Source organism: Molossus molossus, unplaced genomic scaffold (genome assembly GCF_014108415.1).
Source record: "Molossus molossus isolate mMolMol1 unplaced genomic scaffold, mMolMol1.p scaffold_m16_p_1, whole genome shotgun sequence".
Classification (NCBI taxonomy): Eukaryota; Metazoa; Chordata; class Mammalia; order Chiroptera; family Molossidae; genus Molossus; species Molossus molossus.
Genome location: NW_023425344.1, coordinates 248,974,127 through 249,000,808, shown reverse-complemented (window position 1 = coordinate 249,000,808; position 26,682 = coordinate 248,974,127). Strand labels below are relative to the sequence as shown.

Below are 26,682 nucleotides of genomic sequence, written 5' to 3'. Positions count from 1 at the left end.
AAACAAAGCAGATGCCATTTTTGGTCAGCTGACTCCCTACGGTCGGAACCTCCATCTCACCCCAGTCCTGGCACTGCCTCCAGGGAGCCCTCTGAGACTGCACTTACTATTGATCAGAGGAGGACATTAGTACAAACATAGGAACTTCAACATAAGGAATTCTCTCTTCAATGGCACAGAACATGATGGAGGTTGGACTGGTGGGTCCCCCTGAAGGTAGTATTGGTTCCATGAACCCCTCCAAAGCTGGCCAGGCTACTGGGGAGTGTGGACCATGTCCCTGAAATCTTTCCTCATGCATATGCCTCATGGTAAACCATGTCTTCAAATGCCATGGCTGAGGCTGGAACCGGCGTCTTTGCCCCCCAGATATCACCTCCGCAACACCCCCCAGAAGATGCCTTGAACGGGCCTTCTTGCACAATTCAGACAAAACAGAGGCAGCAGGAATTACCATGAGGAGTGCTGCTGCTAACCCTGCGTTCTCTTCCCTCACGTCGGCAACACCTCCGGGGTGCCCTCCGAGGATGGATTGGATACTGAGAGTTAGTGGACCATGTTACATAGGTCAAAAATCACACAGCCTACGTTCCATAGTCTACCATCTCTTCAGGAACCATGGAGTGGCGCTGAGCCCAGAACCAGGGTTTGTCCCTGAAGTTGATGTCACTTCCAGAAAGCTTTCTGAGGCCTGACTCGGCACTGGGAAGCAGGCCCGTGTGAACGTAAACAAACCCCCTCCTGAAGTGTGGGGAGCAGCGCTGATGGGGAAGAGACGCCTCTCCCCTGAAGCAGCACCCCCCCTAGACGGCCATGCCAACTCGGAAAGACTGAGAAGGGGCAAACCATGCGACGTGGACCACGCTGTGGCCATTCCATGGCTGACTATCTCTTCCTCCACGTGGAGGGCAATGGCTTGCTCTGCGTGGCAGAATAGGAAGCTCTAAGGGCAGAGCTCACATGTGAGAGGGTCCCTCAAGTTCTGGGGAATGACCTGCGCAAGCTCAACCGAGCTATGCAGTCCTCGCCACACATCACGCCCCAGTTGTATACGCAAAGCACCAAGCGGAGTGGGCGGTGCCTTCTGCCAGCTGCATCTCAACACCTGTGCCCCCTCCAAGAGGCTTTCTCTTGGGTCTCCCCATCCCCTCTCACAGCCCAAGTGGCCATACCACCACCCCTTACGAATGAGATGCACAGCCAAGAAATGGGCTGGTCTCCAAGGAACGGGCAAGGGTAGGCTCCTAGGCAGCATGGTGAGAGGGCACGGTTATCCGCCAGTCTTGAAGCCCAGTGACAGCGTCTCATCCTCCTGCTCACAATACAGATGTTAAAGACCAAATTCCTTAGAATGACATTCAAGGCCTCAGCCTTCAGCCCCATTCTCTTCCCTGCTCCCTGAATCTTGACAACACCTCAGGCAATTCAGGTCTTCGTGCCCCCGACCTTCCACAGTACCCTGCTTCTGCCTCTCCTCCAACCTGACCACATTGTCCGTGTGGTCATGGAAATAAACTTGTGTTCTTTAAACACCCATAAGGTGCTGAAGCTGGAGGTGTTGTGGAAGGAGCAGGGAGCATTTAATATGATCTGACAAATCGGGGGAGCGTCTCAGAAGAAATTTAGAATAAAAGAGAGGAATGAAGAGATTTAAAAAAAGGAAAAAAGAATGAGGTTACTAAGCCAAGAAGAGAGTAGACAAGAGTGGACAATGCAGAAGGGAAGCAGAGGATTGGATAGAGTATGGACCAGATAGATGGCTCATGGACCAGATTGATGGAGCATGGACCAGATAGATGGAGCATGGACCAGATAGATGGCTCATGGACCAGATTGATGGAGCATGGACCAGATAGATGGCTCCTGGACCAGATATATGGAGCATGGACCACATAGATGGCACATGGACCAGACAGATGGCTTATGGACCAGATAGATGGCTCATGGACCAGACAGATGGAGCATGGACCAGATAGATGGCACATGGACCAGACAGATGGCTTATGGACCAGATAGATGGCTCATGGACCAGATTGATGGAGCATGGACCACATAGATGGCTCATGGACCAGATATATGGAGCATGGACCAGATAGATGGCACATGGACCAGACAGATGGCTTATGGACCAGATACATGGAACATGGACCAAACAGATGGCACATGGACCAGATAGATTGCTCGTGGACCAGATAGATGGAACATGGACCAGACAGATGGAACATGGACCAGTTAGATGGAACATGGACCAGAGAAGTGGAACACGGTCTTAATGGAGCATGGTAACCAGAAGAGTATCCCTGAGGATGGAAAGCCAAAAATGTGCTAATAATTGGCTGAGGAGCTGGGTGGGGGGTAGGTCATTCAGACCCTTATAACAAAGGCTAAATAAAGAATACAGATGTTATCCTCAATCCAAGGGAAAGTCCTTATTATCTGATCTAGAACATGAGTTCCGTGTTTCATAAGATACTGCTACTGATATGAAAAGGAGGGCTGCTGGGGGCAAGAATGGCAGTGAGGAGAGAGAGCACAGGAGTCCACAACAGGGGGACGGGCACCCAGGACAGGTAATGGGACAGGTGGGCACGTTTGAGAACGGTTAGGAAGAGGACCGTGAGAGACGTGGCCGTGTCCCCGACGTGGGCAAGGAGCTAAGAGTAATAAGAAAATGCCCAGAACCCTCGCACGTGTTTGGCACAGAAGCCAGGAGAGAGTGGCACCCCTCTGAGCTCAGCAACACCGAGCAGACAGGGAACCAGTGCCGGGGGGCAGGGGCAGGAGTTCGGTTCGAGTGCCGTGAATTGGAAGCCCCAGTGAGATCCTTGTGGGGGGATGCTGAGGTCCCCAGTGACCGTAACGACTGCTCTCTCAGCACGGCGGCAGGGGCGAAAGCCTACTGAAGGTGAGATCCTAAGAGGCCCCCTGGATGGTGGAAGAGCTAGAGGGAGCAGGTGGATTCCTGAGATTTTCAGATCAAAGGGACTGGAGCGTGGGGAGAGCCTCAGAAAGCTCCAGAACTGGGAGAGGCACTTGGGCATCAGTCATAATGGCAACAAAGACTCCTGAGAGCCAGAAGGCGGAGCCCAAGCGGGGGCAGTGGGTGCTGGGCCAGCGCAGGCCGTGCCCTCCACCGGCCATCAGGGAAAGAGACACAATGGAGCAAGGTTGGCGGTGGGAGGCTGCGGAATTCGTTCCGGTGGCTTTCATTTTCTCTGTGTCCGTGACTGAAGAGGAAGACACTCATGTCTCCTCCTGGTATCAGAATGCCTCTGTGCAGGGGTCACACTGGTCTCACTTGGGCTCGCCCCGTCACCAGAACAGGCATTCTATAGAGTAATGCGAAATGAAAGAAAGGACAACGCTGAACGGCAGAGATGGACCCTGAAATGGCCCTGGTCCTCCTGGATAGAGTGACATGCGTCCACAACACCTTCCTGGCCATCTAGAGAGGTGGGCAAAGCCACCCTACCCATCCAGCCTCCCAGCATTCGGACACCAGCCTGGGCTGCCCTGCTCACTTCCTCTGGCCCGTCAATGCCCAGCCCCTCGCCCGACCCGCTGCTCAGCCACGTTCTCAGCAGCCCACCAGTTCACCCCGAGCTCTCTTCTCTGCCCCCTGCTCCCTGCTTCTTGCACTCAGTTGCCCCTCAGGCCCTGCTCCCCGCAGGGCGGCACCCGCGTGTCCTCTGAGACATGCAGCCAGGAACACGTTTCTGGCCTGGGCGGGGTGTGGACACTGAAGCTGCCTGGCTAAGTGGCCCCGCCTCCCAGGAGCTCCGAATCCAGGCGGGAGGAAGACGGACACTCGGCCCACTTGTTTACAGGAGATCCTGGAAGTGTACAGCCTGGTGGGATCCCGGGCTTACGATCTACAGTCCAGAAACAGCGAGGAGGGAGGAGGGTGCCGGACCAGAGAAACCAAGAGAGGCCACCTCACCTCCCGAAGGCGGGGCGGGGGCGTGGGCAGCAGGGAGCTGGTGATAAACCCACTCACACCTGACCCTGTCGAAGGCTGCCAGCAGGGGGAGGGGCAGAAACAGAGACAGACTCGTCTGGATCATTATACTCAAGGCAAAGCCAAGAGAATACTAGTTTGTTTGTTTTTAACCCCAAAGAGCTATAGATATAAGCATGTTTTTGTTTTACAAAAAAGCAAAACAAAACAAAACAAAACAAAAAAACCTAAACTGTAAGCACTAACAGACTTAGAAGCAGCTTGGGTACTTTCTAAATCACAGAGTCAATTTTTAAAAATAGAAAAATGTGGTCTAGATAATAAAAGATAGCGGGGGGGGGGGGGGGGAACACACAAACCAAAAAACAAGCATTAAGTGCAATTTTTAAGTCCAAACAAGAGAATCAAAACAAAAATGCAAATGGGTTATATACACTCCTAAAAAGGGAAGTTTTCAATTCAAGTCAACAGCTTCAAAGCCACACTATATGCTGTCTATCTGAGACACACGTTAAATAATCAACTCAAAAGATTCAGCTCTATGGGATGGGTACAGAACAGCAGGAAGGCCTCAGTTCTCATGCATTTGACTTCGGGCAACCACACGATCATGCACTGACACCTCGAAACCCACGAAATGTGTACAACAGCTGACTGCCAGCAATCAACTTGTGGTCAACGGCGCTGCGTTCTGCGTATGCACCAATTGGTTGGATTTTCTGTGTGCAACGACTTAAATAGCTCATTGCAGCGACTTCCATAGGGTGTTCTGAGGAGCACATGGGGCCCCCGTGTCCCTGGCAGGACGATGCCCACAACTTGAGGTCACTGCCCAGCTCTAAATAGAGCAGCCTTAATTTGATCTCATTTATTGGACTTCTGGGTAATTCTTGGTCTGAATGAAGGGCTTGGCTGCATTGAAATCCCAGAATTACATGCTGTTCACAATGTTTTATAAAAATAAGTGGAAAAATGGACAAATAAAATTGCTGATACCTGTGGTAAGAGCATAGATCTCATATATACATACATAAGAAATTATGACAAAGATGGAAATCATTAGGTGGACCCAATGCCGCCAAATTTTAGCCTGAATAATTGAATTTAAGGCAGTCAACTATGTGTTTGGAAAAGAAGAAAATTAAAGAACATCCATGGAACGTTAGAAATTGTCAGAAAAGTGCAGAACATGGAGCTCTCCAGGAGCAGAATCCGGAACATGCACGTGTCTGTTTCAGCTTTCAAACCACACTGCCTTGCAAACAGGCTTCCGGACACAGTGACATGTGAAAGCCAAGTTACCCAGCTCAGGGACACAAATGAGAACAAAGCGGAGGTGGATCAGCAATTTCACGTTCCCCAAGAACAAACTCATTAAGCAGGTCGATGGACAGCGCCTCTCGGAGATGGAAGTACAACCATCATGATATAACAGTCACAAGCATTTACATGAGGAACAAAACAGCATCCAAAAATGGGGGAAACAGATCAAAACAGTTTCCAAAGCCCTCTCAGTACTAACAACATCAAATAGGCAAAAAGTAAATGACAAACATACCTCATATCTAGAGGTAAATCACATCATACTTCACAGAAAACGAGAAATAGAGAAAAGGTGCTTATGCCAGCAATATTAGGTTACACTGTCTACAAAGATCTCACTGATATGATAAAACAAAAACAGATAAATAGTATAAACTACTAGAATGAGATTAAAATTATGATTATTTATAGAATTCTTAGTGCTTTACTAAGAAAATCCAAAAGACTCAACGGAAAACCTAGTAAAACTAAATGTCTTCACATCAAAATCTGTACCTTATAAACAAGATGTACACCTTAAAAGCCTATGAAACATTTACAGAATTGATTATATAAAGCACAAAAGCATCAATAAATTCCCCAGAGCAGAATTTTTATGTCCACATTCTCAATCCACAATGAAATATAACCACAAGTCAATAAAAAGTATAAGCAACAACACACAACCCAAGTAAATTAGAAATTAATTTTAAAATAACCTCTACTTTTGCACATTTAATTCAGATTATCATTTCTTCTAAGAAAAAGAAGAAATGAAAAGCATAATTACAAATATTTTAAAATACTGAAATGACTACATATTAAAACTTCTGACATACAGTCAAAATTGCAACCAGAGGCAAATTCATACCATGAAATGTTTTCATTATTAAAGAAGAATAACATAAGAGATATATGGACAAATCCATAACACAAGCTTAAGGACAGCAAAAAGAAGTAATCAATAAAGATAAAGGCAGATATTGTTGAATTTGAACACACACACACAGAAACAGTTGAATTGTAAATAATTCCAAAAACTGATTCTTAGAAAAACTTCTAAAATAGACACTCTTCTAAGCTCATCTAATAAAAAAAAGAGATAAAGTACACATACACAAAATTAAGAATGAAAAATATTATGCAATCATGGAAAGATTAAAATGTATTATAAAAGCAATATAATTCCATGCTAAGAATTTTATATAACAGAAAAATACATCATTTTCTAGGATTAATGGTAAGTTATAAAAAGTCTTTGAGAACTTACTGTGCCAGACAGTGCAAGTTACTTTATCTCTTTAATCCTCACAGTGGCCCTACTAGCTACAGACTCTCATTTTAGCATTCAACAAACAAGGAAACTAAGAATTAGGGAGAAGACATTGTTTTCCTTAGGTCACATGGAAAATGACAGGAAAAGAATTTAAACCCAAATTGTCTGATTCTAATGTCTGCACATTTAAATACTGAGCTATATTAGAAAAAGAATTAAAAATTCTAAAGATGTAGAAAATATAAAGAATCCAACAAATACAGAAGAAATAAGAAACTTCTCAAAGAATTATCTCAGGGAAGTTATATGGGTGAATTCTTTCAAGCTTTTATGAAATAGATCATTTAAATGATGTATATATGGTACAGAATATAGAAAAAGATGGAATATTTCCTAATTCATTTTACAGAGCCAGCATAACTTTGATAGCAAAATCAACAAAAGATAAATTAGAGAAGTCCTACATGAAACAACAACAAAGCAAATCCATCTATTAAAAGAACAATATACCATAAACAGGTAGAATTTAATCCAAAAATGTTTCAAGGTTATGAAACATTATTATAACTCATTGCATCGACAAGTCAACAGAGGAAAACAACAGAAATATCTCCACAGATAAAAAACCATTTCATAAAATTCTAAATGCGTTCCTAATTTCAGTCATATATTGAGTAAAACTAAATACTTCATTAGCATTATAAAATATATATAGCCTAAATTTATTTGTTATCATATTTAACAGTGAACCAGAAACAAGACAAAAGTTTTCTATTATCAACAATTTAATGTTTTGGAAGATCTAGCCAATGCTATAAGATAAGAAAGAGAAATAAAAAAGATAAAATAGTGAAAAGGCAAATTTTGTATTATATAGATATGAATGGTTCTTTACCTAGAAATTCCAAAACGTTCAACTAAAACTTACAGAGCAAATGAGAGAATTCAATGAGACAGCCAATAACAGTAAATATATAATCTCTTTCCTACATACCAGTAATAACCAGTTAGAAAATATAAGAAAAGGGAATAAATTCACATTAGAAGCAATACTTAATTCCTTGAAGTAAGTTAATGACAAATGATGAATTTGTCAAAATCGACAAAATGTGAATATATACAATAAAATGCAAAACATCATGCAAAGCCCAAGTATCAAAAAAATCAATTCCCTTTAATTTACAATTTTATAAAATTCCACAGAAGATCTATAACAATTTTCTTTTTAACTTCACAATATCACTAAAATTCATCTGGAAGTATCAACAAGTGAGTCTAATTAAGATAATCTTAAAAAATAAGAATGAAGGAAGACTGTTGCTACCAAATAATACACATTATAACAATATCATATATTAAAACAAAGGTGTAAGAATAAGCAGATTAATGGAATTATAGAATGCCACACAAGAAATAAAACTATAAAAATATCTAGCATGTGGAAATGGGACATATACTTACTTCTCACAATAATCAAATTAATGGATTGAAGATTCAAATATAAAAGATGAAATCATGAAAAAGCTAGAAAAAATAAAAGTGACTATATGAGCTCAGGGTGGGAAAGGTATTTCTAAGCAAGAAGAAACTATAAGAAAAATTTTATGTTAGATTTTTATTTTTTATTTATGTATGTATTTATTTATTGTTAATCCTCACATAAGGATATTTTTCCATTGATATTTTTAGATAGAGTGGGAGGGAGGGAGGGAGAGAGGGAGAGACACATAAATTGGTTGCCTCCTGCATGAGCCCAACCGGGAATCAAACCTGCAACCTAGGTATGTGCCCTTGACCAGAAATCAAACCCGAGACCCTGAATGGTTCACGGCTCAATGCTCTAACCGCTGAGCCAAACCGGCCAGAGCTGTGATAAATTTTTAGAACATAAAATTAAAAATTTCATGAACAAACTGAAATGACAAGTGATAAAATGGGGGGGGGGGGGGACATGGGTAATATATGATAGAAAAAGAGTTACTAACCTAATTTTGAAAGGTCTTACAAATTAAAAATAAAAGATGAACACATGAACACACCAAGAGAGAAAAATGGTGAATTGAATACAGATCTCCACCTGCCTCCACACACCTTGAAACTGCTAAATGAGCATGAAGAATTTATATTTTGAGTGTAAGTACACAGGGACAAAGATAGGAAGATAAGAGTTGTAACTGATTCCGGGCTGGGAACCCTAAACTAAACTGGCTGTGAGGAAAATGGAAATAAAGCCCAGTGTATTCTACAGAAGTCTCGGGAATGGACAGCACCAGGTACCCCAATGTGTCAGGAAAATCTAGGCCTAAATATGATTAATTGGCTAAAAGTTTGTTTAATAAGAAGGCACGGCCCCCAAATCCTCACTGTGCAGTCTTCCTTAACCCCGAAGGAAGACTAAAAATGTGTTACATGGAGAAAGTAAAGTAGCGGTGAGTAGAACAGAGACATATCTATATCATCTATATTTATATCTATTTGTCTATATCACCAGAGAGTTGAGAAAAGCATCTAACAGGAAAATTAGAAACACACACACGCTTGGAAGAAGAAAAAAGCTTAGAGACTCTGTAGGGAGAAGAAAATTTCAGAAACCTAATTAATATTATCAGGAATATCAAAGAAGCAATTACAATAATGAAACAAAATGATAATATGTAGAGTATAATAAAAAATCTTGAAAACTAGAGATTACAGAAATGAAAATAGGTCAAAAGAGGAAGACAAAAAAAATCTCAGGATAGGAACAAAGAAATTAAGAGTTGACTGTTAGAGGGAAAATGTGGGAATATTAGAGAACTAGTCAAAGAGATCCAACATTCAAACAATATAAATTCTAGAACAAGAAAACAGATGAGAAGTCATTATCCAAGGAACTGTTCAAGAAAAATTTCTATAACTGAAGGATACAAGGTTTCAGATCAAAAGGGCCCGGCAAAACGGATAAACGTAAGTCCTCATCAAAACACGTACAAATGAAATTTAAAACACTAGAAGACAATGAGAAAATCCTACAAGTATCAGAAAAGGAGTGGGGAGGATCACATACAAGGGATAGGGAATCACAAAAGCTTCAGACTTCTCCTCAACAACCCTAGAAGTCAGAAGACAATTATTTATGTTTTCTAAAATCTGAGGGGAGAAAAGCTGACCAACTAGAATTCAATACCAAGCCAAACTATCAATGTCAGTGGAAAGTAGACATTTTCCTTTTCCCGGGTCTCCAAAAGCTTATCTCCCATGAACCCTTTCTCACTTTCGAGACGATGCACTCCAGCAAAACAGGGGAGTAAACCAAAAAAGAAAATAACACGAAGTTTATGACATCAGAGATCCAATCAAGGAGAAAGAATCAAAAGAATCCCTGGGAAGAGAATGTGAGGAGAGCCCGAGATCAGGGCAGGAAGCCTGACCAACCAATCCAGAGTAGAACAGGCAAGAAGGCTGCAGGAAGACATTCTTCAAATGACAAAGCATGAAAAAAAAAAAAAACCAGAAACACTAATGTGTTTGAATGTATTGAGAAGCTTAGGATAAATTTGTGATGTTCATTAAAAACCAATCAAAGAAAAGTGTTTCAGAAAATGAAAGGAAAAAAAAACAAGGCAATTATCAACGCCAGCAAATCAGTGAAAAGAGTTCATAGCCGTTGCTGCGGTGGAGAAGGATGTTTATTGAAAGGAGTCGGAGGCTGGAGGACCGATGCTTCCAAAACTACTGTGTAGAACTATGTGACTCAAAATGATGCGCATGCATGACTTCAAATAAAAGAAACTAAATGGGAAATGAAAAGAAAGCAAAGGGCCAGAACTGGCCATTCACAAACAAAGAACCAAGAGAGATCCGTGAGATGCTCTTATCAAAGGTAACGAAAAGGATTGAAAATGAAGAGAATGAAATACCATGTTTTGACAAACTAGCAAATGTTAAAATCCTTGATGATTCCCAGAGAAACAGACACTTCTTAAACTAATTCTGAGAATGTCAGTTGCTCCAAAGTTGAAGGAGGTCAATCTGGCCATACAATAAAATGATCCTGTCTTTTGACATGGTCATTTCACTTTGAAAAGAATGGCAGGAAACAAGTCAGGCATGTGTGGAGAAGAATGAACAGAGATGCTCACCCCCGTGTGCATGGCCAACTTCAACGATCTAAGTAACTGTTAAGAGTGAACCAATTAAAACAATTATGATATCATGTGATAGGATACTATGTAACCATTTAAAAAATTGCAAAACAGGAAATTGGGTACTTAATGACATGGGAAAACGTTCAGGAGATAGAGTTAGGTGAAAAAGATGAAAATGGTGAGCCCAATTAAAAATATACATACACACATATGCGTACACACACACACACACACACACACTTAGGCAATTGATTGGGTAAATAAAAGACCAGAGGCTGGTCATCTTTGAATGATGGGACCAGGTTTTTCTTTTTAGAATTTAACAAGCTTTTACAATAGAGATTAATTTTTTAATTTCCTTTTTAAGGAGAAAAAATATTAAAGTTAGAATTATGTTCAACATGTTCCTGTGATTCGCTTAGAGTTCCCTACGGGAAATCTCGCATGGCTCCCGCTGACTGCATTCTCCACTAGTCACGAGGTCACAAAGAGATTCACTGGGAGCAGGAGGGGGAAGGTGACCCTGAGCCCCCACTCAGGTGCCTGGTTAGCTGCAGAGTGAACACAGCCCCACCAGCTGGGGGGAACCAGAGACAAGGAGGGTCAGCTGTCTGGGGCCAAGCCCCTGCTGACCTCACCTCGTGGCTGGCCCTCTCCCTGGTGGGACCTTGGGCGACCTTTGAGCAGCTTCTCCGAGAGCATATGCCAGGACTGACCAAGCCTCCGCCTGCCTTCCTCCAGGTGGACAGTGCATGTACTCGGGCCTTTGCGTGACCTAGACCAGCCTGGCCCCTTCTCACGGGGAGCAGGTGTAAGCAGGAGATGAAGAACTCACCCAGGAGTGCGCTCCGCCATCAGAGGGGTCCTCTTGGGAGGGCTTGTGCTCGGGCGACCCCACTTTCAGGACTCCGTGCCGCCGACCTGCTGAAACAAGAGGCCATATCACAAAACCCAACCGTCTAATCGCGTGTCTGACCCGCTGGGGCCGGGCTGGCAGGGACACCATCCAGGGTGACGACGCTGAGCGCAGGTGTGGACCGGAACGTTACCAGGCATTCGGAGGAAGCAGCAAGCAGGTTTCAGGTCCAGTCCGGAATTTATGGACATAAAGAACAGGACAGGGGGCTACGGGGTTGGCCGAGCGAATCAGGGCCTTCTGATTTCAACTCTTGGAGTTCCTGCGCTGTCACTATTTCTGTTGTCTGTGACCCCAGGGGTACACAGAATTTGAGTGATTACAGTCTTTTGTCCATGAAGGCTCTTTTGTTTTTTTTATCTTTATTCAACATTCCAAGGATTGAGTGCCCATCCATTAACCCACCACAGCTTGGACCCAGAGCTAACACGCCTACTTGCCCGCCCTGTGCTGAGTGGGCCTGCAGCTCCCTGCCAGCCCCGCCAGCCCCGGCGGGACCCATCCGGCCTCGCCCCCGACCTGGGATCCTGAGCTGAGCCTGAGCTGTTTGCCCCCATCCTCCAGTCCCCGCCACGCCTGGGAGCTAAGCTGGGTCAGGTTGAAGAAATGGGCTGGTCTGAAAGACAGACAGGTGGGCACCCACTTCGGGCGCGCCCTGAGGGCGTGAAAGTGGGAGTCTGGGGGCAAGTGGAAAGGAGCAAGTTCCGCCAGGCCAACTAGCAGGAAGCTTTCGGATGCTTTCCTGCAGGGCTTGTATACAAGGTCATGGATTGGGCCGACTTGGCCAGGAAAAGGTTGGTCTCTTCCTTCACCCTGGTGAGCATAGCACAAACGTGCTCCAAGGTTCTCAGGACCCAAAGCCCTCCAAGCACCCAGGGGCCATGCACAGAGCGCCCTCAGCCCTGAGTGCATTGGGGGACCCCTGTGGGGACCTGGGACACCCCAGTACTGGGAGAAAGTAGGCTCATCTGAGCCTCCGTTCCCTCCAGTGCCCAGCGCTTTCTGGCCCACAGAACCCTTTCCCTCTACGCCCCGCTGCATGGCAGAGAGCAGCCCCAGCCCAAACCAGCCCCGGAGGCCGGGCCAGGGAACGCGTCCGGGCAGGAGAAGCACGGAGACTCGGAAGGGACCGCTGCTACCTTTGGGGACCTCCCCCCTCTTCAAGTGTGGCTTCTCCAAGTCCACCGAGCACCTCCTAGCTGCATAAGCAGCGGAACCAAGGAATGGGAGCCCATGGCGCCCCGGGGCGCTGCATGTGTGGACAGCGATGGGGCAGGACAGTGCAAAGGGAACACGTAGGAAGGATGGGCAGGAAACACAGGTAGGAGCCCAGAGTTGTGAGGACGCAGCAGGAGGACGCCAGGGTCAAAGGGCATTGGAGACACGGCCCTTAAAGAAGTCTGGACTCTGGCCCGGGTTCCCCAGAGAACCCCACCAGAGGGCCCACACACGCCACGGACGGAGCTGCACCGGGGCCATGCTCACTGAGGAAGAAACGAATGGAATTTACTTCCCTGGTACACGCGAGGGGCCTGGAACTCGGAGGGTTGGGTGACTTCTCCGCCGGCACACACCACTGCCTTTCCTGGCAGAGAAAAGAAAAAGAAGTCAGAAGAGAACAAGAGATGGCGGAAGCTCCCTGTGCTAGGGGCCAGTTCGGGGCCAGTGTCTACTTCTCCTCACTGTCAGGACCCTCCGTGCCCTTGGGAGCAGCTGTAACTAACAGGCTGTAAAAAGCAGATTGTGATTCACAATGAAATATGGGCTCCGTGGGGAGTGGACGAGGAATGAGTAAGAAACGCGAATGTGGGCAAAGGGATGTGCGACGCCAGAGGAAAGGGTGAGGGATGGCGAGAGGCATGTGTGAGCTCAGCGCGAAATGGGCAGCCTGTGGCAAGTCCCAGCCTCCGCTGCTCAGAAGGTGGCGCACGCAGCGTTTGCCCGGGAGCGCTGCAGAGCCTGAGAACCTGTCCCGTCCCCCATACCTGCATGTTTGCCAGTCAGCTCTAAGAGCCCAGCCCAACGCCACCAATGCGGACAGCTGCCGCCCCAAGCATGCAAGGTGCCCGGAAGCTACCATGGTCTGAATGCCTTGCTGCAGGGGGTGGAGCTTGCCCAGATGGGAGATAGACAACCTAGGAGACCCAAAGTCAGAATCTCAGATGCCCACCATGAAAAGGGGTGTGGGTCTACCTGACTCCGTCTGAAGCAGAGAGGCTAGGGGTCTGCACCGAAATCAAACCCTCGAGCAGGAGGGCTATCACCCAAGGCGGACAGCAAGTACCATCTCCACGTCCAGAGGAAAGATGCGAGACCAGGGGTGAGACATGGAATCGAGGGTCAGGAGCCAGCCAAGACAAGAGAGGAAGTGGAGTGGTCAGTGTCAGGCACAGAGTGGGTGCTGAACATCTAACTACTGAAGAGAGAAAAGGGTTAGAGATAGAGGAAAGAAGAGAACAAAGAGGGTGGGGAGGAGAGAGGGTGGGAGGGAGGAAGGGGGAGAGGAATGGTGACTGAGGGAGGGAGAAAAGGATATGGGGAGAAAGAAGGAACAGGAGAGGGAGGGGTGGGAACGGAGGGGAAGATGGAGGGAAAAGAGGTGGAGGGAAGGGAGGGTCTTAGGAAAGGTGCACGGTCTGGGGTGGCCCGTCTCATTCAAAATGGCACTTCTGTAGGGACAGTGGCATCTTCTGGGACAGGAGGATTTGGGTCTCACATCCATTTGGGGCTTTTATTTATTTTTATTTATTTTTTGGTACGTGCCCCTAGCGGGAACCGAACCCGGGACTCTGGTCCGCAGGCCAACACTCCAACCGCTGAGCCAAACCGGCCAGGGCGATGTGGGGATTTTAAATAAACACAATAGAAATCAACTATAGCTACTTCAGGTCATTTCTGAGGTGTCTATTTCCCTCTAGGTACCAAACTATGTACCTGGCATGTATTGTGTAAGGGCCGTATCATGAGCTCTTGTTGGACGAGCTGCATTTTCACACCCATCCACTGGGTGGGCATTCGTACCTCCATCTAAAGGAGGAAGCTGAGTTTGGGTTCAGAGTGCTTAGCATCTAACTCGAAGTCCCACAGCGAGAACCAGGGCCAGAAGCGGCCACTCACTGCAGGGATGAAAACAAGACCGGGTTATTTTTGATCGCCTGTCTTGGCAGGGGCAAGGGCAGCTTTCGGGAAGACCCAGGGCTCCCATTCCTTCATGCCAAACCAATGTTGCCCAAGAATGGGCCAATGTCCAGGGCAGTCAGAACTGCCAGTATCCTGTCTCGCTGTCTGGCACTGGACACAGAAAGCTGGACTCCAGGGAGAATCTGGACTTGTGTAGGAGATGCCACCAACCATCTGACACACAACACACACTTCCCCACGGAACACGTCCCAGGCCATCCTGAGAAGGGCTATCCTGGTTCCACAAAAGCACGTGTCTTTTAAGTTACTCATTCATTCATAAATAATTTACTGGCACCTCCTAGGCTCAGGGCTGGGTAGGTGATGGGGATACAGAGACAAATTTGACTCAGTTCCTAGCTCTCAGGGCACATCAAAGTAGGGATGACGTGTAAACAAATGCCCAGGACAGAACAGGACTGGTGATCTGGGTGAGGTGGTTACAATGTGCTGGGAGGCTGGAGTTAACTCTCTGGAGTGGTCAGGGAAGGAGTCCCAGGGTGAGGTCACTCACTGGTTGCCTCACACATGGATCACAGGCTCATCCAATCCTTTATTGACTCACTCATTCATTTATTGATTAATTTGTGTATTCATTCATCCATTTCCAGGGCAGTTAATTTATTCTCGGATTACACACTCACTGACTCATTTACTTACTCACTAATTCTTTTATTCTTTCACTGTAATATGTTCATTCCTCCATCCATTTGCTGATTCATTCCCTCATTAATTTGTTTCATTCATTGACTTACTCATTAGATAAATTATCCAACTTTTTCCTCTTTCATTGATTTATTCATTTATTCACTCACTCATTTTTTTTACTTATTAATCAAGTCACTGGGTTATTCATTAACTCATTGATTCATTCACTCATTGACTCACTGGTTCATTTATTCCCTCATTACTAATTAATTTTCACTTATCCATTAGTTAATAACTTCATTCAGAGATTCATTTATTCACTCGTCATTTGTGCATTCATCTTTCACTTACTGACTTTGACCTACCTTCTTTTATTCACTCACTTATTCCCTTTTTGAAATTTTTACTTACAGATCAACTCCTCCTCTCACCAATTCATTATGCACATATGCACCTATTAATTTAGTTACTCAACTCATTCACTCATTGCTGTGCTCCTTCACGTTTTCATTCCTTAGTTTACTCAAAGACTCATTCTTTCACTAACTCACTACTTCACTCATTCTTTATTTCAATTATCATTTATTCAACTCTCATTCAACGTATGTTTATTACATGTGTTCTACATGCAAGACACAAGGGGCAGATGAGTATTGCTCCTCACTTTATGAGCTTAGAACCTGGTGAGTTAGTCACTGGTGCATCTCTTCAAATAAAGTATTTGGTACTTAAGAATAAGCTGAAGAGCCACCTTCTGTGCTTCTGGAAAGTCCGTGTACTTGCCCTATTATAGTGAATTGTTACATCTATAAATAGGTCTTCAACTAATCTCAAAGATTAGACTAGAACTAGGTGGGATTCAGATATAAATGCCTTGACCAATGCAGAGTCTTAAATGGATTCCGGTCAATATTTGCTGAACTGAAATTAATACCTTAGTATCAGTTATTTTAGCACTCTCTCAAATAACAAAGTGCCATAAAAATTTTAAGTAGGGGATATAAGGGCCTTCTACCATCATCTCCAAATAAACCAGGTCAATAGTATTTATGCCTGAGATAGGGGAAAAAAATAACCCATGTAAGAAGATACAAAAATATCTAAATTATTTCAGTACAACATAGAGAGTAGTGCTATATGCTATATATTATCAGAACAAATACATAAAAAGACAACTGTTTTATATCATAAATGTCAGTGGTGCAGAGCTATAATAATCATAATCTTTGTTTCAAAACACATTTTCCTCACTGGTCCATGATTTTGCCTTATATAATTTAGTTTTTCATAGATTGATTTGCTACATAACGACAACAATTATAATAATAACAACAAGGTCCATGAACCCACCAAAATACCAGAACACAAGCAATGAAAGTTTTAACATCTGTCTATATCTTCCTTATACACAGAGGTAACAGATTCAATCTTTTTTGGTTAAAAGAATCCCAGAGAAGCGAAGTTGGGTTGATCATGATTCTTTTTTTGGCCAAATTTTATCATTGGAATACTCTTGATCGTTTTACTTTTCTGTGATTCTACTCCCCCCTTGTTTATCATGTTGGTCAGTTACTTGTTTACAAAAGTTAAGTCAACAGAAAAGAATCTCCATGCAAACAAGTGGAAACCATTTGACTATTACTTAGATCTCTCTATTATGGACTCCTTACACAGAATGGTAAAATAGTTGACCCAAGTTAAACAAATCCTTGTTTCATAAATAATACATCAATGACCATGATGTGAACATTATAATTTAACTAGTATATTTACTTTTTATTTATTTAATAAAGGAAAGGAAAACACAACTAACCCAAGAACAAGATCTTTGATCAACACTAGAATGTGTCTATAATCTAAGAGGCAGTCTAGTCTCAACCTATTTTTCTAATAGGCCTTGGTTTTACAGATAAATTAACTATGACCCTTGTCAACACAGATTCTTATCATTGGTCCATCCGTGGTCTTCTTTCATTTGATTTTATGACTGCACAAGGCCATTTGTTTTTTTTAAATGATATCCTTGTAATCCATAAACAGAAGGACCAAACCAAGAATAAAAACTTAATTTAGTCCTTACCTTAATCTATGCTCTCCATGGCCACTTGGAGATCGGTCGTGATCTTTGTCATTAAATCATGACTGAAGCAGCCAAGGTGTGGCCAGTCTGGGATACAAAAAAGATGTAAAAAAAGAATAAAATATACTCATTATTGGTTTGTACTGTGCACTGATTTATTCAGTTAAGCATTTGCTTAGTATTAACATTGTTTCTTCATGAATTAAACATCTGAGAACCCACAGCAAACTAAAAGCCGAACCTTGTCTAGCAAATAAATACGTCTGTCTAGCTACTTCTTACACAAAACACTAACAACTTGGATTTTTTTTTCTTAATGGACCAAAGTATTTCAGAACTGAATTAGTAACATTCCCAAGAGCCTCAAAATTTATCTACTTTCTGACCTCTTTTCTTCACTGATGAATGTATTTTTATTGGTCCGTTCATTCATCCACTAATAATGTAAAATCAACATCCAGGAGCCCTCTCAACTCAATTCAAATTTCCCTGAGGTCATCTCCCAAAACATCAGGCACCTGTTCTCTTCTTGCAATGGACCTCAGTGATTCGAACAACGACTGATCATAATTTCTATTCAGATGCATTCCATTTACATCATTGGTCCAGGAGCGGCCCTTGTATTGAACTTAAACAGTGTTCAGATATTGCAATGGGCAACCATGAACCACTAGCCTCCTTGGCAATTAGAATCCCGACTCCCCTAAATGAGTTAGAGCCTAGATCTTTATCAAAGGGGGGAAGTGTTTAAAACAAAAATTCATAGACACAGAAAAGAGTATGGTGGTGACTAGAGGGAAAGGGAGGTGGGGGGGTGGTAGTAAAGGGTAAAGGGGGTCAAATATATGGTGACAGAGGAAGACTTGACTTTGGGTGGTGGGCACACAATGCAATATACAGAAGATGCATTATACAACTGTACTCTTGAACCCTATGTAATTTTATTAATCAATATCACTCCAATACATTTAATTTAAAAAGTACCAATGAGAGAAACACATAAAATGAGACATTTAAGTTTTGAAATGAAAGCAAAAAGCTAACTTTTCTCTTGCACTTCACTTGTGCTAACTTGGATTAAGCATAAACTTTGGTTCATAACAAATGCCCTCATAAGTCTAAAAGTGGCATTTAGAATTTGAATCACGTTTATTCTTTTTTAATGATATTATAGAAACCTAGGAACTAACCACCCAAACCAAGAACTTTATTACTTACATAGCATGATACACTCCTTGCCAAAGGGATAAGGCTAAGATCTTCATACTGCAGAATAATTTAATTGCTACGTTGGGTCCACCCTGTGGAATGTCAAGAGAATGCTGACAAATAAAAAGTCCTGGATTGGGGTTTTCATTTGGTGAACAGGAGGGAACTGTGGAAGAAATTACTCATAAGCAATGATTTATGTCACGTCACACTCTTATCTCTGGCTCTTGAATAGACCTGTATTTTATTATTTATTTATTTATTTCTTTATTTATTTATTTTTCTTTATTGATTTTACAGAGAGAGGAAGGGAGAGAGAGAGAGAGATAGAAACCTCAATGGGAGAGAATACTGATAGGCCGCCTCCTGCATGCCCCCCACTGGGGATTTGGCCCACAACCCGGGCATGTGCCCTGACCTGAAATTGAACTGGCGACCTCTTGGTGCCTGGGTCGACGCTCAACCACTGAGCCACAGCAGCTGGGCCCTCCGTTTTATTAATGTGTTCAGTTATCCATTTTAACAATATAACAGACACCCTTCATTGAGCCTCCCAACACAGGAACTAGGAGTGTAGCAGACAGCGGTCTCTGTGTCCCTTACCCACAGAGCTAAGAGGTTAGAACTTCTTTTCCCAGAGGGCGTCTGTTGTGCTGAATTGGATGTGCTATAGTGGGTCCAGGTGTGCCCAGGTTTTTATTCAATTATTCCTACTTGTTAATGTATCCTTCATGTATCAGTTCACTTGTAACAATATACTTATCTATGAACCATAAAAGCACAAGAACGGGATAACAATATTCCTAACACCTGTCTGTAGGATCATGTCCAAAGGAGCAAGAGACCAGATTTCTTTTTGTGTCGGACCTCAGACATCGGACACATATTATCCATCATCCTTGACATGTGCCACCAGTCCTTATCAATGGTCCAAGCCCATGAATCATTTTCTCCATTTATTCTTTGTCTATTGATTTATTCATTAATTTGCTACTTACTAAGAAAGATATATACATGAATCAGAAAACCCAGAGTAACAGCCTTCTGACCCCCAATGTTTATAAAATCATTTCCCACAGACGCTAGATGTTTCTTGAATTGGGCTCATTGTTTCAAATATGCATGTCTCAACATAATTGTTCATATTAATCCCATGTTCGTTAGGGACCGTGTTTAGTCTTTTTATTATACTGCCTACTCCTTAATAATCGATTGACCAATCTTAACCCCCACAAACCAAGAACTGCGACTGTTATACACAATGGACCTCATGCTCCTAAGACGCCCACGGAGTTGGAGGCTGTGGCACCATGTTAACATCAGCGTAGCAGTGCCCATTCTGAGAAGTACCCAGAAGAACAGAAAATAAAAGTGGAGACTTTCTATCTGTTGGTGTTTTACATTCCACCTTTCAATTACTGTCACTTAACATTTATTTATTTATGATAATATTTGCTTACTTTTCTCTTAAAACAAATGTTCGACTTACAAGTGTTCTAGAACAATACACTAATTATTACTTCTCAATAGCTATGTGACCCTTAGCCAAAGGGGTAAAACCCTTGGTCCATTTATTATCCATTCCTAATTATATTAATAGTATTTCTTTCTTACCATATGTCTTAATTAACTGGACTATGCCTAAATCTCCTCACCTTTCATCATTTGATATTTTTCTCAACTCTTTTATTGTTTCTTTCATAATAATAATCACAATTCATGAACCATAAAATTAGAAGCACTAGATTTTTAAATATCTCTTACATCTACCTATAGAATTTTTTCCAACATAGAAACAGACTAAATTTCTACTGTGTTGGATCTTCATAGTTTTTATCATCCATGACTCATACATCATCAGTGATCACCACTGATACAAACTCAGTCCTCATTTTTTAAATTCATGTCTACATGAATTTTATTAATTAATCAGGTCACCAATAATAAGAAAATATATACCTAAAGCCACAAAACTTGAGAGTAAAATAGTTACATAAAACATTTCTTTTAGAATTATTACTCATGGCACTAAAACTCTTTCATTACTAATTTCCATGTTGCATTTATGGATTAATCAAAGCAATACTTTATATGAGCCCCATATTTATGAGTAGGCCAGGGTTGACCTTCAATAATTAGATTTCACACTTGGAAAATAGTGAACACTTTATAAAAAACACCAAAGCCAAGACAAGAACTATGACTATGACTCACATTGCTCTCCCTGTGCAAACATTAGATTGTGACTCCAGAAGAATCCTTAAATACTTGAGTGTGTCCACTGTCAAGAGTAAAGAACAAAGCAGATGATTTAAAAAAATTGACATTCTGTGCATTGATCCATATATTATATCATCCCTTCATATAGTCATTTGCATATTTATTAAATTATGTTAATATACTGTTTCTTAGTAAATCAAATGTCAAATTTGAAACAAACTCACAGCACTGACTATTACACTAAATGTCCTATTATCATCCCTTCCTCAACGACAAAACACACTTGGCAACATCCACATGGTCCATTTATTTACTGTCCATTTATTTACTGTCCATTCCCAATTATAGTAGAAATATTTTGCCTTGTAGACTACTGACATCAGTTCAAAGGGTCCATTCAAACGGAGGTAGTAAACCAGTTTTCTTTCATGTTGGACCTCAGAGCTCCAGACGCGCACTCATTGTGTGCAACTCAGAAGCCATCAGTGGTCATCACTGATGCGCATTGCCCTTCTTTTTTCTCATTCATTTCTATGGGTTTATTGATTAGTAATTATTTTACGACTAATAATTCTTAAATGCTATAATTCACAAAAACCCAAGAGGATCTTTACTATCTCAAATCTATATATAGAATTATTTTCACAATATACCTCTCATTAATTACACTCAGTTTTTCTTATATACATTAATATAATGTTAAGGATATCCCATATTTATCACTGAGTCTGAGTTGCATTTTTAAATATACTTTGCACTTTTTAATGAATAATATTTAAAAACAACACTAACACCAGGAAAACAACGTGAACTATTCCTCACATTGAGCTCTGTCCTCTTCCTGTAGCGGCTGAGAGAGCTGGTCACCACAGAAGACACGGAAGTCAGCTGGAGGACATTGGAGGAGTGCAGGGCAGACGGAAAAAACAATTAGGTCTGTCACTGATCCTTGTTTTCTACATTTCATTAAATCGGTATTTAGGTATTTATTACTTTTTCTCAATATCTACTTTTATCTTAAGAAAAGTAAACACACAATCTTGACATTGACCCAGAATAAATTGGACCCTTCCTTATCAGTGTCTATATAATCCTTAGCCACAGAGGTGACCTCTGGATTCGTGTCTTAATGGAATCAATGTCTTCATACATTATCTTTGCTTCACTGCAAACATTCATAATTGGACAATGCTTCGCCCCATTCTTCTTTACATATTTATTTATGTTTGTTTAATACTTATATTGTTATTCCAGAAATAAACACAAATCTATGTCTGTGAAATCAATACAGGAATATGATCTTTTATATTCCTGACATCTCTCTATAGAAACAATTCTAACCGAGGAAACAGTTCTAGAGCTCAGGGTTTCACACACGCATTTCATTGTCCACGAGTCCTACACCATCAGCCGTCATCTTTGGTCCATGATTTGATCTATTTTTCATCACTTATTACTACATTTGTATCAATTCAATCATGAATTCATTGGCAATAAAAATAATGCGCGGTTTATAAAAACTCGAGAATGAAATTCCTGAGTATCCCTAACATCAGGGTACAGAATCACTTTCCACATCGACAATACCTCGTTCATTAAAGACCTCAACCCTGCACATTACTGATTAATTAAACATCCAGTTTCATGTCAGATTGTCATATTTATCACTCAGCCATGACAAACTTTTTATTAACTTAGTATTTTCAAATAATACTGTAAACACCCAAAAACGAATGACCCACTCCAAGATGACCACTTTGCCCATTCCGTACCTTGTCTCTTCCCAGACACAGAAGGGTGTCTCATCAGACAATCCTGATGACAGACAGCAGTGATCTCCTCCAGTGTCCATTCAGAAGAGAAAGGACCAGATAAAAACATAAAGCAAAACAAAACAAAAGAACAGGATAAAACTGTTGAGAATTTTTCTACATTGATTCATACTTTCCACCACTTATTTAGTCATTTATTAATTTATGGAAATATTTATTTACTTTTCTCTTAATAAATCAAGTCAAAGTTGTACCTGATGTTTACTACAGTTGACCATCTTGATTAGATATGGTACGTTTTAATAATTCACTAACTACCCCTTTCCCCAAAACCACTGGACCCCAGAGAAGAATGCTGACCAAAAAACTGACCTCAAGGTTACATTTACACATTAATCAATATAATGCTTCATATCAGCCTAATATTCAATTTTACTCTATTTTGCCTTTTTAAATTTTATTTAATGCTTTTAATAATACAGTGAATACCCTAAAACAAGCCACTCGAGGTAAAATATTGGTTTTACTCACATGGTTTCCACGTTCCCATGATACAAAGGCAACCAGAGCGCACGGGACCACGAAAGATGCCGAGATCCGCTCGGTGCGTCCATTCTGAGGAGCAGAGAGCAGAGCAGGTAATAATACAGTGAGACCTGCTTTGCAGGAGGAGCAAGACCCCACTGCTGCTGAGGTGGACCTCAGAGTTGCAGACACGTAGCATTCACCATCTGTGCTTCATACGCCGGCAGGTGTCATCATTGATCCAGAAGACCACTTTGTCTTCATCCATTTCTCCAGTGCTTATTGATTAACTCATTAATTCACTACTTATAATTTAAAAACCCGACTATTCAAAACACCCCAACCAGGCCTTGATAGTCTTAGAAGGTAACCAGCATCATTCTCACCACAAAATATCTCCATCATGAATTACTCTCGAGTTTCCATATATGTATGGATCAAAATAACACTTCAGAGTAATGCTGTACTTGTTACTAAGATACAGTTCACCTTTGATTACATTTCACACCTTTTATTAAGACAATGTACGTCCTTAGATCAAACTCCAGAACCAAGATAAGAACGTTCATGCTCACTCACCCTGGGCGCCAGGCTCCTAGGACGGAGATGCGATCTCGCGGCCAAGGAGAGACCTTGAAGCAGGTGGAATCTGTCCATCCTGGGGAACGGAAGGCAGGGCAGGTAGACATTCTTTCCTTCGATTATGGCTTCTCACCTTTCATTTTGCAAGGCATTTAGGCAGTCACTAATTTGGAATAAATATTTCTTTCTCTTAAGAAAACAAACGTTGATCTTGCCAATGACCCAGAAACTGAAGACTGTCTGTGACTTCCACTGTCCGTGTCATCCTTAGCTACACAGGTAACAATCGTGTACCATTCATTCTAATTAAACTGCAGGGTTTTCATACAACATCAATAGTATTTCTTGCATAACCACCCATTTTTACAATTGGACAATACTTGACTACATTCATATTTACTTATATATTTGTTTATAGGCTCTCGCATTTATCTAATTATATATAGTAAGAGAATAGAAATGTGTGAACACTAAGACCGAAAAGACGATCCTCATATATTCCTGGTATGTGTCTCTGGGATCCCTTCAAACGACAGGAGTGGACCTCAGAGTTCCAGGCACGTGGTCATCTATGTGGCTCAAACCCCACCTGTAGTCATCAGTGATTCTGCTGGTGCCCATTTTCTTTCTTTTTAATTGTTTATTGATTAAATCATTAATTCACTAATAATAATATCCAAATACTATGTCTTATCAAAACCCAAGAAGAGTTATTGCATCCCTTAACTGTACATATATTATTTTCCCATCGGTGTATCTCTTTGATTAATTACCCTGCTTTTCATACATGGATTAATAAACATAATGGTTCATATAGCCCATATTTATCACTGAAGTACATTCCTTCTTTAATTGTATTTGATAATTTTTATTTTTATTTTTTTATCCTCACCCAAGGACATTTTTCCATTTTTCGTTCAGATAGAGGGGAGGTAGAGAGAGAGAGGGACACATCGAGTGGCTGCCACCCGCACGACCCAACCAGGGCCGGGGACAAACTGCAACGGAGATACGTGCCCTTAGCGGGAACCAAACCCGGGTCTCTCTGGACCGCAGGCTGATGCTCTAACCGCTGAGCCAAACCGACCAGGGCATATTTGATAAATTTTAATACTGTAGTGAATTACCTTAAAAAAACAATTAACTGCCCTGGCCGGTTTGGCTCAGCGGTTAGAGCATCGGCCTGCGGTCCAGAGAGACCCGGGTTCAATTCCCGCTAAGGGCACGTACCTCGGTTGCAGTTTGTCCCCGGCCCTGGTTGGTCGTACGGGTGGCAGCCACTCGATGTGTCCCTTTCACATCGATGTTTCTCTCTCTCTCTCTCTCTCTCTTCCTCTCTCTCCCTCCCACTCTATCTGTGCAAAAAATGAAAAAATGTCCTCGGGTGAGGATTAAAAAAAAAAAAAAAAATTAACCAAGAAAATATAACTTTGACTATTACCCACATTAATCTCCAAGTGTTATTACGTAGAGCCAACCAGGAGAGATGCTGAAACAGGCCGAGTGTGTGGATGGCCGGAGCACAGAGCCGGCAAGTGACAAAAACGGTGAGACCTACGCGACATTGATCCTTGCTGACTACATTTCATAGACTTGGGATTTAGATATTTCTTTCTGTATGATTCTTAACCAAAGAGGAAAGAATACGCTACATTTATTTCTTAATAAATATCTTTTGAATTGTATTAATAATATCTTTTGGTTATGAGTTGCTTCACCGTACTCTTTAAAATTTTAATTATTTGTTTAATACTTCTATCATTCCATTAATAATAAAATCTGTGCCAAGGAAATCAGGACAAAAGCATGACTTTTGTATCGATTCTGACATCTATAGAAACAATATCTATAAAATCAATAGAATTTCTTACCTAACTTGATCTTTTGTAATTGGACAATATTTCACTCCCTTCATATTTATTTATTTGTTTGTTTGTTTATCAATCATTTTATGGATACAATTATAAATACTTTTTTAAATGCATGAACATCAAAACCAAAAACAAGATCCTTATATAAATCTTTCCTGACATCTATCTATGGGATCACTTTCTACAGGGAAAAGACTCCATTTCGGTTGGACCTCAGAGTTCAAGGTACATATTCATTGTATATGACCCAAATGCCACCAGTAGTCAAAACTGATCTAACATCGTCCCACATCTTCATTTATTTCTACCTTGTTTATGGCTAATTAAGCACTAAATGAAATTTTAAAACTTGATAATTAACAAAACCAAGAAGACATCAATATCTCTATTATGTTTCTAGAATCATTCTCACATTGGTATACCTTCTTCATTAATAATCCCAAATTTAATTTGAGCATTACTCAATACACTGTTTCATATTAATTCAACATTTATCAATGGACTGCAACTGGATTTCTTGGATTCTATCTGGTACTTTTTATAAATATACTAAATACTCTGAAAAAAAAAGAAATCACTGAAACCCAGACAGAACTGTGACTATTACTCACGTTGGCCTCTGTGCTGCTAATATGGGGATATTATCATGGAGCTGCCCCATGGAATCATTATTAATGGTCGCAAATGGTCCATGCTGACAAGTTCAAAGCAAAGTTGAACAGAAGAAAATATTAAAATTTATACTCACTGGAGCTTCATTTCCACATCTCATTTACGGAGTCTTTTAGGTATTCAAACTTTTTCTGTAGAGATTATTTTCTCTTAAAAGAAACCATCTCAGCCCAGCCAGTGTGGCTCAGTGGCTGAGCGTCGACCCATGCACCAAGGGGTCACCGGTTTCATTCCCGGGCAGGTTGTGGGCCCGATCCCCAGAGGGGGGTGTGCAGGAGGCAGCCAATCGATGTTCCCTCTCATCAATGTTTCTATCTCTCCCTCTCCCTTCTCTCTCAAAGCAA

The 26,682-nt window shown here is 41.8% G+C and overlaps 4 non-coding genes and 3 pseudogenes across 4 annotated transcripts; all 7 read right to left on the bottom strand.

Annotated features, from left to right (window-relative positions):
- Positions 1-19,557: 19,557 nt before the first annotated feature.
- LOC118622269 lies at positions 19,558-19,629 on the bottom strand. Its single transcript, XR_004958020.1, has one exon. It is a non-coding gene; the product is annotated as a small nucleolar RNA SNORD113/SNORD114 family (small nucleolar RNA).
- Positions 19,630-20,512: 883 nt separating this feature from the next.
- On the bottom strand, positions 20,513-20,574 carry LOC118622301 (annotated as a pseudogene).
- Positions 20,575-21,347: 773 nt separating this feature from the next.
- Positions 21,348-21,419, bottom strand: LOC118622244. The gene has a single exon (XR_004958010.1). It is a non-coding gene; the product is annotated as a small nucleolar RNA SNORD113/SNORD114 family (small nucleolar RNA).
- An 851-nt stretch (positions 21,420-22,270) lies between these two features.
- LOC118622287 lies at positions 22,271-22,343 on the bottom strand (annotated as a pseudogene).
- A 1,039-nt stretch (positions 22,344-23,382) lies between these two features.
- LOC118622222 lies at positions 23,383-23,457 on the bottom strand (annotated as a pseudogene).
- Positions 23,458-24,333: 876 nt separating this feature from the next.
- On the bottom strand, positions 24,334-24,404 carry LOC118622265. The gene has a single exon (XR_004958018.1). It is a non-coding gene; the product is annotated as a small nucleolar RNA SNORD113/SNORD114 family (small nucleolar RNA).
- Positions 24,405-25,872: 1,468 nt separating this feature from the next.
- LOC118622229 lies at positions 25,873-25,944 on the bottom strand. Its single transcript, XR_004957995.1, has one exon. It is a non-coding gene; the product is annotated as a small nucleolar RNA SNORD113/SNORD114 family (small nucleolar RNA).
- Between the last annotated feature and the right edge of the window lie 738 nt (positions 25,945-26,682).